Consider the following 13,096-nt stretch of genomic DNA (forward strand, 5'->3'; position numbering starts at 1 on the left):
TTATGGGCTGTGTTGTGCTGGAGGACAGACTAGATGGTTATGATGGTCCCTTCTTGCCTTAAAAATCTATTAATCTTAGAAAAACATGCAAAATTAATACAAAAATAAATATAAAAATAGTTTATTGGCTTGGCGACTAGCATGAGTCCAGTAAATCTGACCTACCCACCATAGGCTATGGACTCGATCCCACTAATTGCTGTATCAAGCCCATTATTTATGCATGGACTATAGCATATGTACTGTGGTTAAATTCTGCTAAAGCTGTAAATAAAACAAGTTGTAAAAAGGAAAGGCTCTAGCACTCAATTTTTTTTAAAAAGAGCAGGTATACCCCCCAATATTAATGTTGTGATTTAATTATAAATAACAAAGTTCTCAATTTTGCAAACTTAGATAAGTGTTTATCTTTATGCACTGTGCGTAGTCCCTGAAGCCAAAAGGACTACTCACTGTGTTAAGTTAACCATGGATGTAACTCCCTTCAGGTTCAAGGCCAAAGTTAGTGACACTTATTTTTTAACTAAATATTAATGTTTCGGCACACACACGTCTTCAGAGTTGAAATGTTGCATTTACTGGGCTAGAATTGAACTGGCAGCCAAAGTAGAAAAAAGCACATTGTTCTAATTTCAATCTACCGAGGCATCCAGTTCTTATAGAATATATTTTTAAGCTGCCAAGAGCATAATGCAGATCATTAGTGAGTCTAACTATTTTCCATCTGTTTCTTATCCTTTCAAATGTGAACTTTATGGATATTTTTGTTGAAAACAGGGGTGGGTACATTTGGAGGGAAGACTTAGAGAATTTGAACTATAGAGTTTTACTGTATCCTGCTATTGATACATGGTATAGTCAGTGAATCATGAATAAGTGTCCAGTTCTGGTCATTAATTAGTCCACTCCATTCTTTTTAATTAGTCTAATTTAAGCCTTGACACATTTATATAAAAATTGTCCTTGGTCATAGCAAAACTTGGTTGAAAACCTTTGACTCTGAATTGCTAATAAACATGTTAAAAATTATTGCAAGATCTTATTTACCTTTTCAGATGGCTTTTACAACAAAAATTCTATTCCCTTTTTAGTATGCAAAATATTTTCTTGTATCTGAGAAAGTAAAAATTACCTTAATTCTATAAGGTAGCGCATAATTGTATCTTGCAGTCCTATTAGGAAAACTCGTGCATAGACTGTAGACTACTGGTTTCACTAACTGAACGCAGGGGCCACTACTGTATGGACTTGATAATGAGCCTGTAATTTTTGTATAAGCATTTCATGCTGGCAGTTTTCTCACAGAGCATAATTTGTCTTCTATTCGTTGATAGTTTTTATGAAACAAAACTCCCATTCATGATGGGCTGAGCAAAAGTAGTAAAACATCATCATAGCTGGGCTTCATTGTACACTGTGATTTTATGTCAAGAATGTTAATGATTTGTTTATGAATAAGTGAGCCTGTAGTATTGTGAAACAATGTGGCAGGATTGCTGAATGGACATTTCGAAAACAGAATTCTTGAATTGAATAAACTGTAGATGTTTGTCTCTCCAGCTTGTTGTAAGTAGGCTTGTGGATTTTAAACAGCAGCATTTACTCAGCGGATTACTATGTTCTGCAGTACTCATCCAACATAAGTATTGACTGCCTGCTGATGAAGCAAGATAGGTGGTTAAACGTGCTATTTTTTAAGTGCAGTTAATCTCTTCTAAGTGGTTCAATTTTTTTTAAAAATGTTTCCTTCCCAAAAGAAATTATGTGCCTTAAATAGTGTCATAATGAGGTTTGAGGAATCAGCACAGATAATGAATGTGTTCTTGAGGTTTCAATGCATTGCTTTGATGTACCATTTTATTTTGTTGAACTCCCAGTCAGCCTTCCTGCTGAAATTTTACGTTAGTTGTAAGTGTTTCTTATGGTCATGAAGCATACAACTTTCTAACCAGTGTTTGGAAAAACTTGTGAGGATTTTTCAAATTGTTAGTGATTTCTAATCAAATGATTCCAAAATTATTTTCTGAGCAGGACATTTTATTTGGTGATAGAAAAGGTTACTCAGTCCACGACTACACATGTCCAGTGACTGAAAATCCCTGCACGAAGGGATGGGTTAGAGGGGCTGTGGCCGCTGTTGCACTGGTGACTGCTATAGAAAAGTCCAGGAAAATAATATTTTTTATTTAGTTCATGGTATGTGTGGTGTTCAGTAAATCAGATATGGGCCACTCATTGAATAATGAGGATAAAAAGAAATATTGAATAGCTGCCTCATTCTCTGAGCACTGTCCTACAGGGGCACTGAATGAAGCAGTGGTCCTGTGAAAAAAAATAGCATGTGATGACGCAATTAAAGATTGTATCCTCATGCACATGCACAAGGGGGACAGAGTTAAGATTAAGTGGGCAACCTTAATTTTGGGCACTTCCTAATTGTTTAGTTTTTTGCTTTGCAAAATGTTCCTTTTAGCATAGTTTTTTGTGGGATGGGCGGGGGAGTTGGTATGGAGTATAGAAATACAGTAAAACAGTAGGAGTATGTTACAGCTGCTCTGCTTCTGCTTTGTAGTATTTGTTCTGGCATTGAAGTAGCATCTAAAGCACCAATCTTGGATTGTGCTAGGGACTGTACACAGACATAATCAAAAAAGCCTGAAATGCCTGACAGACCAAGTAATCACTTTTTTATTTTGTTTCTCTGCTTGGTAAATAAGGTAAAATGTAAGAGTGACTTCTGCAAGCCACCTTTCAAAAACTATTAAAATTAATGACAGTTTTATGTTTAAGAAGTTGTGAACTCCAAATCTTATTGAAGCCACTGAAAAGCTGTACGTACATAATTATCTGTTGCTGTATCCGGAAGCCTGACAATGTGAATCACTGTGCGGTGTGCACATCCTTCCAGGAAACCAGGAATTTCAGCAATGTATTCAGGAAACCTCTTATGCAATTGACATAATGAAATCCTGTTGCAGTAGGAGCTCTGTAAGCAAGCTCCCTGCCTGTTGACAAAGTATGGCATTTCTTGAAATTGACCTTTGTAATACAGCTCATTTCTGTGTAAATGAATGGTTACAACTAAGATCACGATTTATATGAAGGATAATGCTGTGCCTGGAGAACTTATCAGAAAAATCACTTGCAATTGTTAAATAAACTGAGTCTTTCTGGGGTGCTATTTCTCCCCAAAACTTCTGTTTCCACATTCACTGTGGCGTTGCCAGTTGGAATATGTTCCAATGGGAAGTAGTATTCAAATAGGTATAGCGTTGGCATGCCACCTAGGATCATTTCCTCAGGAGCCTGGTTGGACATGGGGATAAACATGTAAGATACAGAGGCAATGTTATGGAGAAAACTGGATTTCACTGTGAAATACTTTTTTCTTTCTGTGCCAAGCAGGACAGATTCTGGCATCAAATTAATACAGGTAGTGTATTCTATCAAGTTAGCTACCACAGCTGTTGAACGGTGCTTTCTGCTCAGACAGTACTTAGATGGCAGCAGGCACAGTGGGTGCAGATAGATTAAACAAGGGTAGCTATCAAATCTTTTGCCTTGCAGAGCTCCATGATAGCATCACCTCTGGTGGGGATAAATCATCACTTCCTACCAATTCAGTCACTTGGGGGGCAAAACTTCAGGTGATGTAAATTGTCCTAGCTCCATTGATATTTACCATCTTCCCCAAGAGCCTATATACGCTATTCCTTTGAGATTGTGTATTTATTACTTGCAGACTTCCCTCCCACATCCATGCAGGAATTGTCAGGTCTCTGATAATGACTGAGCAAATAAGCAGCCAAAGAGCTTCTTCCAATTCACCCTTACATAATAACAGATGCAGATAAGAACATCACTGAGAATGGAGGACAATGATGATAAAGGTGATTTATTTTATACACACACACACTCTCTCTCCATATATGCAGTGCACTATTGAACTTCACAAAATATTTGGTGCAGCTTAATGGTGCACTTACATGCTCAAAATATCCTTTCTCTAAACAGAAGAGGAAACCTCAAATCAGTTTCTTGAATCAATTTTTCTGTCACATCAAGGATATCAGTGATACTAAAAACATTCTGTTAATTTTTAAATATAGCAGTGATAAAATGTAAAAGAAAAGTATCCATATCAAAGGGCAAGTATAAAAGCTATTCAGTTATCTACAGACACTACAGGGAAGAGGGATTATAAAATGAGTCTCATTCAATGTGTTGATGAAGCCTTGTACCTGTTAATCCTATAGAAGAGGTGATTCAAAGGACAATGTCCAGACAGAAAATCATTATTTTAAAATATTTTCTGACCTTTGTTACCAAGAATCCATAGGTTATTAAACCAAACATTGAAACAAATCCAGTTAATTTTTCACCATTTTTGCTGTTAGTTTTACTTTTTGTGTTTTTATTCCCTTGAATGATAGAACTAGATTGGTCTTTTACTTCTGTGTATAACCATTACACTTTCGTCTTCTTTTACAACTAGAACATTGCTGTTTATTTGGGTTTCCAACTATGCTGGGGAATGTTTAAGCCTTCAAACTTCTGTTCGCTCCATTGGCCATTGCATTGGGGACATGATATCTTGATGAGCATGATATCCTTCTAACAGTTGTAGAGAAGAAAAAACAAAGCCTGGAGCACGTCTATTGACTTCCGTGACCATTGGATTGCATTTTATAGGGGGCAGGTCTTGCTGAATGTGCAGAGGTCTTTTTCTATTGCCAGCCAGTCAGAATATCCATGGTACATTTTGCACTGAATTTGTTTGGAAAGTGTGTAGCTGAAGAAAGCTGTGCTGTGTGTATGCACGTGTCTGGTGAACTTAGCTGCTGCAATGAAAAACTTTAGTAAAGATGAACACTGAATGGGCCTCATACACAGTTTATTCTGGTCACTAAGCCACTGGGGGCTGAAGTTGGAGTGCAGCAAAGCAGCTACAATTTCATTTATTAGGGGGCTGTTAGGAACCAGAAGAGCCTGAGAAGATGGCGGCACTGTCCCAAAAGGACTCCTGGCCAGGATGTTGTAGAGTGTGCTGCAATTTGGCACCTTCCTAATGGAACTCTGGCCCACTGGAGACCCACATGGAGAGTGGAGATAACACTACTAGTCCTTTGCTGGGGTGAATCCTTCCCAGAGAAGAGCATTGAGCTGGGGTAGGGATGTGTCCTGCACCCTCTGTCTGCATACCTTGAATAGGGAGGGTGTCTTCCTGAACTGTTGGCTTCCATTCAAAACCATATCATTTTCTCAGTGCTGTCTACTTTCCTGGGGAACCGTGGTGTCTCCTTTTCAACAACCAAATGGAGTCCTTGAGAATATCAGACTTAAATACTCAGGTTCAGAGCAATGCTGTCAATTAGCAGCAAAGATCAATGAAACAATGTACTGGTTTATATGAACCAAATGGATTATCACCAGGTTAGACACGCCCCATCGTGGAGCTGTGAATCTAGGAATTCAGCGGGCTTTCATTTGGCTCATTGTGTTTAAGCTCATGTACGCTTTGTTTGGGGAAGAGACTCCCTTCTTTGTGTCTCATAGACTCATACAGGCTAAGGTCAGAAGGGACCAATATAATTATATAGTCTGACCTCCTGCACAATGCAGGCCACAGAACCTCACCCACCCACTCCTGTATATTGCTACGCTCAACGTTAGCCCTTAACAAATAATGCATACTTCACTCTTTTAAAGGTCAATATAAATTCCCTATTTGGAACAGGCACCTCACTAACCCAACCCAAATCTTTGGCACACAGGAAAAGCCTTATAGAAGCTGTGAGGGAGCACTCCACTATATAACTGCTTAATGAGTTATTGATTTTTTACAGAGAGAGACGGAAGAAGAGCAGGATTATGATTAAAATGCTTTCTGAAAAGGTGTTAGAGTGTGCCTATTTTTCTGCTAGGTGTTGTACTACATAGATTTAGTCTGCCTGTCACAGAGAGTGGTGAAAGACCTTTCTAAGGCATTCTCTGACACAGAAAATATTGGAGTGGCTCCAACAGTAAATTGAAAAAGAAGCAGCCTTGTTGATGCTGCACTATTTCATTGTTTTAATACTGGGCCTTCTGTACACCATAACATTTCTACTGGAAACTCAAGTTAGGGGGAAAAATGTTGGAGGGCATCTGAGAAGTCAGCTCAAAATAAAAATGAATGGACATGACATATCTGTGCCTCTGTATGTTCTATTTTGTTCTTTTTCCTTCTTGACATCTCATTTCTTTTTTTCTTCACTTCCTTTCTTACCTGTTCCTATTCTGTCATTTCTCTTTTCTGGTTTTTCATTTGACCAGGTAAGTGTACATAAATACACCAGTTTGCACAGATGAAATTTTGGCACACTGGTACTTTCAGAATTTTTAATCCAATTTAAGAATGCTGATTTGTGCGCGCGCACGCACACACACACAGTGTTGCTTGATAACAAATACTGGTGCACTGGTGATGAGAGGATAACTCCTGTGTTAAATGACATGAATGTAGTCTCCTTTGATGTGATTTCAAGCCTAGTTTCATGTAGCATTTTTGTTTGCTCACTGCTGGAGATAGTTTAAATATTACTAGAGATGGAAGGGAATTAAAACAAGATGCTGTAACATACAAACAGCATGCTACAGTTAGCAGAGTCCAAACAGTTGTGAAAACTTTTAACCATTCACATCAGACATTATCCTATGGATCCAGGAAGGATGTGCAACTATTATAAAAAATGATTAAGTGAAAGTTGTTGTACTTTGTTCCTAACAGTGCTAATAATCTTAATATTATTCTACTTAAAAATTATTCAGTGTGGACACAAATACCAGGAATATCCAGCAATCAATTTCAAGATACACAAAACAGTCATCAATAAGTTAAATTAATATTATTTAGTAATTTAGTAATATTATTTAGTAATTAAATAATGTAGTAATTTCATTTGCATTCTTAATTTAGTAATTTACTAAATTTAGTAAATTTAGTAATTTAGTAATTTAGTAATATTATTTAGTAATTAAATAATGTAGTAATTTCATTTGCATTCTTAATGCTGACACGTTGAGAACCTTTTTTTTGCATAAGACAACAATAATTATAGTCAGCTAAATATTGATTTCCCCCCATGCTGATGATGATCTTGATAATGGAATTCTAATTTTCTAGTACTTAAATCCAAGCTGTAAATCTGGCTTCCGAATAAGATTCAGAGACGTTCAGATCTGGGGCTTTGGGTTGGGCGGTTGTAGAGATAAGGTTGGTTATACAGTTCTCATCTGGATCCATACTTCCCCAGAGTTGAGAAAGTGTTTGCATCTGGGCTTGTGTTTTTGTTTGGGCGGCAGTCCTGCTGATTGGAATCACATGAACTTGGTAACAGAACCAAGTAATCCAAGCCAGAGCAAACAAGTACACAGGGTATGAGAACAAAACGTTTCACATGAATTAAGTTGTCATGAAACACAAATTCTTTGAACTTGTAAGAAAACCAATGCAAAGAGAGCATCATAAGAGGGCACTGTGGCCACTGGCAGAGATCATGACTTGTATTTATAGAATGCTGATAATTAGTTATTGAAGATAGCATATGACATACCAGAACAAAAAGTCTGCCAATCAATTGGTATTGATGATAAAAGATTAAATGTATCTTAGTGCTCACAATCAAGGATGCAACAGAAGCACCCACTGAAAATATTTTTGCAGTTGAATTGGCTTCTCATCCTTTTCATCCCAGTTCCCTTCAAAATATATACTTGCCCTCGCCCCCTCATCTTAAAAAAGCCCAGCTGTGATGGATCCTCTCCTGCTTCTCCAGTGACAGTTCCATCTCCTGTCTGCTATTCTCATCTTCCCCCTCTCATTTTCTGTGTGATTCCATCCAGATTTCACTCTTGGCTGCATCCTCTTTTTATTTTATACTCTTGGTGATCTCATCTGCTCACATGATACCAGCTATCTTCTCTTATGCCAATGACTCACTTTTCCACTCCTGACATTTTTCCTTCCATCCAGTCCTGTGTTTTTCTTGTTTCTCTGACATCTCCTGCTGGATGTCTTGCCATCAACTGAAGTTTACCATGTGGCCAAAACCAAAATTCCTTTCCTTTCCCCCAAAACATTCTCCGTTCCATCCCTTCTCTGTCTCTTACTGCATTGTCTCCTGCTGATAATGCTATCTTTGTTCCTCTTTGTGCCAGCTTTTCACATAAACATCTTCCTCCATATGGCTTCATCTTATATCTGGAACAAACCCTACCATGTTGTCTATAAGAAATCTAACTAGTTTCTTATGAGAGGTAGGCTGGTTGTCACTGAATTTGCACTTTTATTATTATAGATAAAGTAATACTATTTTGCAAATGTATTAATAGTAATTGTATAAATTTGAATTGTATTCTTAGCCTTCCACCTTTCATATGTCACTTGTCATTTTAGACTAGAAGCTCTTTTGGGGAGATACTATGACTTTGTATGTTTGTACAGTGCCTAGCACAATGTCACCCCAAATCTGAGTGCTATTGTAATTCCAATTTTAAATAATAATAGTAACTAACACACCTAAAATGCCAAAAGCACTTTTAGTTATGAGTCTATCCTTGAGTTGCTCTGATAGCCATTATAATTTTGATAGGTTTTAGAGACATTAAACCGGAATAATTAGCTAGTTTTTCATTGAAATATCTGCTGTCATCTGAAAGAGAGTTAATGAATTTAGTTTTGATATATTAGCAGAATATATGTACATATATCTTAACAAGAGACAAGACACATTCTTAATACTGTAACCAGCTTTCTAGAATTGGATCAGTTTAAAAAAGATTACCCAAACCAGACTTGCTTCAGTATGATTCTGTAATCATGTCATGGTTCTTTGATTCTACAGATTTGCATGTATGGTAATAAGGTTTGCATTACAGAGCATATTGCAGGGGGAATGAATTTTACTGAGTGTCTCCATTTCCTTTATAGAGGATTTCGTTGTGTTGTCCAGTGGAATGGTATGTGACTGACTAATAAAATAGATACTGTACAATAAAGTTTAACAAACAAAAAAAAAGTATTTAAAATGTGTTAGCAATATTTGTTTGAGCAAAAAGGTAGATTAAATGTGGCATTTATTTGTACCCAGTGGCATTTGCTTGAAATAAAGTAAAAAGCCTAGAAATAGATAATTTTTCATGTATACATCACCAGAATTTTTCCATTCTAGGTGAGAACTTCAAAAGGGGGAGGATGACTCTTAAACACTTTGCATCTGATTCTAATCTCATTTACACCAGTATAAATCTTGAGTAGCTCCACTGATGTCAATGGAGTTGTATTTGTACAAAATTGGTGTAAGCAGGTTTGGGTGGAACTGAGCTTATGGAGGTGTTTGTGTTTTGAGCAAGGTGTGAAAACAAAGTTTTGATCACCTACGGTCATTAAAGATACTATGGCATCTTTGTAAATAGCAAGGCTGTTAACCCTAGTATCCTGGTCAAAATTCAGCTGGAGTAATTATATTTTGTGTTCCTAAATTGATTCTGCAGTTTCCATTGGATACAGTAGTAGATGTTTGCTTCACTAACCTGCTCTGTAGTGTTGTTGTGTGCTATGAAACAGTTTCTGTATTTCACACCAGAACTAGCTGGACTTTACTGATAGATGAATGATTTCTGTTTAGTAGTGAGTAAAATGTTTTGTGTTTTGTGATCTTTTGGAATGAAAAGAGCTATAGATTGAGTTGGCATTTTGGCAATGCAGCAATATGACTATCAACTGGAAAATCTTTTCCAGTCTTGGGTGCTACATGGGGTTGAGTTGCACTGCTCTACTGTAAGACCACATTGTGGTGATGAATCCGTCTTTCAACTACTTCCAATTTAAAACACTTCTTTGATATGGATTAATATCTTTTTCATTTTGTGTGTGGCGTCATTTGCTGTTCCATGGGTAAACTATCAACCTCTAGCAAAATTCAACTAATCTTACAACAATGTACCTGCATGTGTATTTACTAGCAACATTTTTGTGAAATATTTGAATTCTGAGAATATAGGTAAGCTACAGGGTTTACATTATCACACATACCAGGGAAAATGCAAAGAGCTGAGAGTTTGTGTAAACAAATAATGTCAGTGTAACCCTTCTGCTAGATGGAGTAGGCAGCAATCAGGGCAAGGTTCAATACCTAGGGGTTTCTTCCCCTTCCTCCCCCCAACAATACGACAGAACTGGCTCAAGCCCCCCCACCCAGTCACCCCCTGAGCACCCCCTGAGCACCCTTGCTTCCCCACTCTCAGTTGTTATCCTTGGTCAGTGATGCGCTAGAGCTCGGAGCTGCGACTGAGTGAGTTCACCTCCCACAGTACTTGGGGAAGAAGGCACATTGTTTGTATCCATGGTGGCACCACCTGCTGTCATCACCTTCTGCTACCAGCTGCTTCTACTAATGAGCTTTGTGAGTCAGTCTCTCATGGCTCAACCCAGCTCTCGGTGATTGTCCATTCATAATGGGGAAACCTCCATGCTGAAGCAGGCAGGAGCACTGTCCCAGAGTAGATGAGTTCATCTTAAGAAACCAAAAGGCTCCTAATGGAATCGATAAGTATCTCGATCTTTGAACAGTGGGAGGCTAAACCACGCCTGGGCCTCTTAGGCAGAGCCCACGTTTCCAGGCCAGAATACCTGTCCCCACCTCCTATTAATCTTCACAGGGCTCTGGCCTCCGAGACCCTGGGGTAGCCAGTTCTGTTCAGATGAGTGACCCTTCCATCAGAACAGGCGAAGCACAGTTCCACTGTCCTTTAGTCATACAATAAAGGGACAATATTTCATTACTCTTGCAATTAACACTAAAGTGATTTGTAATCCAACATCAACCAAAATTATCATTTGGGCAAAGCAGTCCCATCATGCTGAGCACCTAGGAAGGTGGGTGCGCTCATGCAAATACAGTCTGGTTCTGAATCCTTTCTTCACTTCACCCCCCAGCTAGCTTGCGGGGAGGGGGGTGTTCATTCAGACCCTACTTACATCAATATGGAACTCTTGTTAGGATGCAGGTCAGATTATAATCTCATCTACAAAGGTCAATTTCTGGAGTAACTCATTTAAGTAATGTGAACTCGGAATCTGACCCACTGTCTCTAAATCCTTGCATTAATTAATGATAAAGGATAAGGTAAAGTTGTCGTCTACGATTTGTGGTCATAGTACTGGGGGTCAATTTGATTCTGATGTCACACAAGTGTAAATCAGGAGTGATTACAATGGAGTCAGTGGAGTTACACTGCTGTAAAATTGGTGTGGGTAAGAGCAATATTGGTTCTTACTGGTGTATGTTGGTCATAAAACTGGTGTAAGTGATATGTGACTTGCTCCTGTTTAGCAACCAGTGGTTGTTTAACATGGGTATACTTTATTTACTCAACTTTGTTATCCTGTATGAACAAAATTGGCCCTGGACAAGAGGTGTTGCAGATTTACACTGAAGAATGGAAGGGAGCCCAGTGTATCTTACTGCTCTATATTAGCTGATTTTCTTGGTAATTCTCCCCACAGTCCAACCTGCCTAGCCCTTTTTGTGTAGGATTTGCTCATTTTGCTCACTATCTGACTGCCACATTGGAATAAATTGTTCTCCTTATTCTCTTTACATCTATTGTGTGATCACTTCACACCCAATATATCATGTGGATTGGTGTTTGTCACCACTAAATTTGGCTATTTGCAGGCTGCATTTGACTGAATTTGGTTCTGTTTCTTAGATTCCTGATCTATCATTGGTGAATAATAAAAAAAAAAATCAATTCCATATATCTTACATGGGTGTTGCACATTAATTAATATGAATATTGAGAATTGCTACTTAAGCACTGAAGATGAAAAGCAGTGCATAGCGTCTTTCTAATGATAACATTTAGTACCTATCTATATATTTTTCCTCCAAACAATCTTGTTTAATTGTATGTAGTCATGACGTTTTCTTTTAGTCTTTTGGCCCTAAGCCATAGAAATTATTTCTATTTTCATTGACAAATTAGAACTAAAAAACATAAAATGTTGTTTTTTAGTTTTAATTATAAATTATGACTTAGCATGTTTAGTAAATATAATTTCCAAATTGATAGCTGTGGAAAAATAATTGTTTTAAGGAAGTACTGTATATGAATATTCGGTGGATCATTGTATGAAATATGTAATGAACACATTTTAGATTAGAAAGTTCTGGCCCTATGAATAATTAATCTATATAGCTGATCTTTTTGTGGTCTGGTGGTAGCACATTTCACTATTATTCAGGTGATCACTGTGCAAGACTAAAATTTGCTGTCACTGGGGCAAGAAACACTTTGAAGGCAAGGCCCCTGAGGAAAAATGTGCATACTGCACTACATTACAATGATTTTTCTGGTCAGTTAAATAGTGGGGCTGCTTGGCTACAAAGAGGGAGAGACATTCAACCCTCTTGGGCTGGAAGGGAGGTGAACTGAATGGAAGAAGGTGATGTGAGAATCTGTGGTTTCAAGAAGGGCTTGAAGAACCAATGTCCTGGTTTTGTGTTAAGATAGCTTGCTAGGACAATTATTAGCCCAATAAACTTTTTGTGTGGATTTTTAAATTGCATAGGGTTCAGATCCTGCAAACATGAAAATACAATTATAATTAGCATACCAATCCTGTCTGTATCATTCTTTGGGAATCCATTATTTTACCTCTTCAAGGATTTTGAAACTTGCTGAGAAGCTCCCGGTGTTACATTGCTTATTGGTTCTTTGTGTTTTCTGTAAACATCCCGCCTGTCAACAGCACTGTCTAAATCAGTGTTTCTCAGTTTTGTTTCCTCCCCCCCCTTTCCCGGAACCTTTGCGTGCCCATGCCATGCCCCCGGAACCCTTGCGCGCGACCATGCCATACCCTCCGCCGAAAAGTGGAGAAAATCTTCCTCTTCTCGGTGGCGCGGTGTAGGCTTGATTCGGCAGCGCCCTCTCAGTCGTTTTCGGCGGCCCCATCAGCTGTTCGGTGGCACCTGACTTTTGTAACCTTCAACACAGCCCGCGGAACCCTATGGTTCTGCAGAACACCATTTGAGAAACACTGGTCTAAATG

General features: G+C 38.2%; 1 protein-coding gene across 3 annotated transcripts in view; it reads left to right on the forward strand.

The window, feature by feature from the left end:
- Window positions 1-13,096, forward strand: part of PID1 (phosphotyrosine interaction domain containing 1) — a 138,665-nt gene that overhangs the window by 31,531 nt on the left and 94,038 nt on the right. The window contains exon 1 of one of the 3 annotated variants that reach the window (XM_067559165.1): window positions 1,563-1,566. The exons of the other annotated variants lie outside the window; for them this stretch is intronic. The gene's annotated coding sequence lies outside the window, so the exon portion shown is untranslated. Of the gene's footprint in view, window positions 1-1,562; window positions 1,567-13,096 lie in introns of those variants that run through there. 3 annotated transcript variants of the gene reach the window in all.

The sequence above is a fragment of the Emydura macquarii genome, unplaced genomic scaffold (genome assembly GCF_026122565.2).
Source record: "Emydura macquarii macquarii isolate MOO-44397 ecotype Brisbane River unplaced genomic scaffold, CSIRO-AGI_Emac_v2 contig_18, whole genome shotgun sequence".
Lineage (NCBI taxonomy): Eukaryota > Metazoa > Chordata > Testudines > Chelidae > Emydura > Emydura macquarii.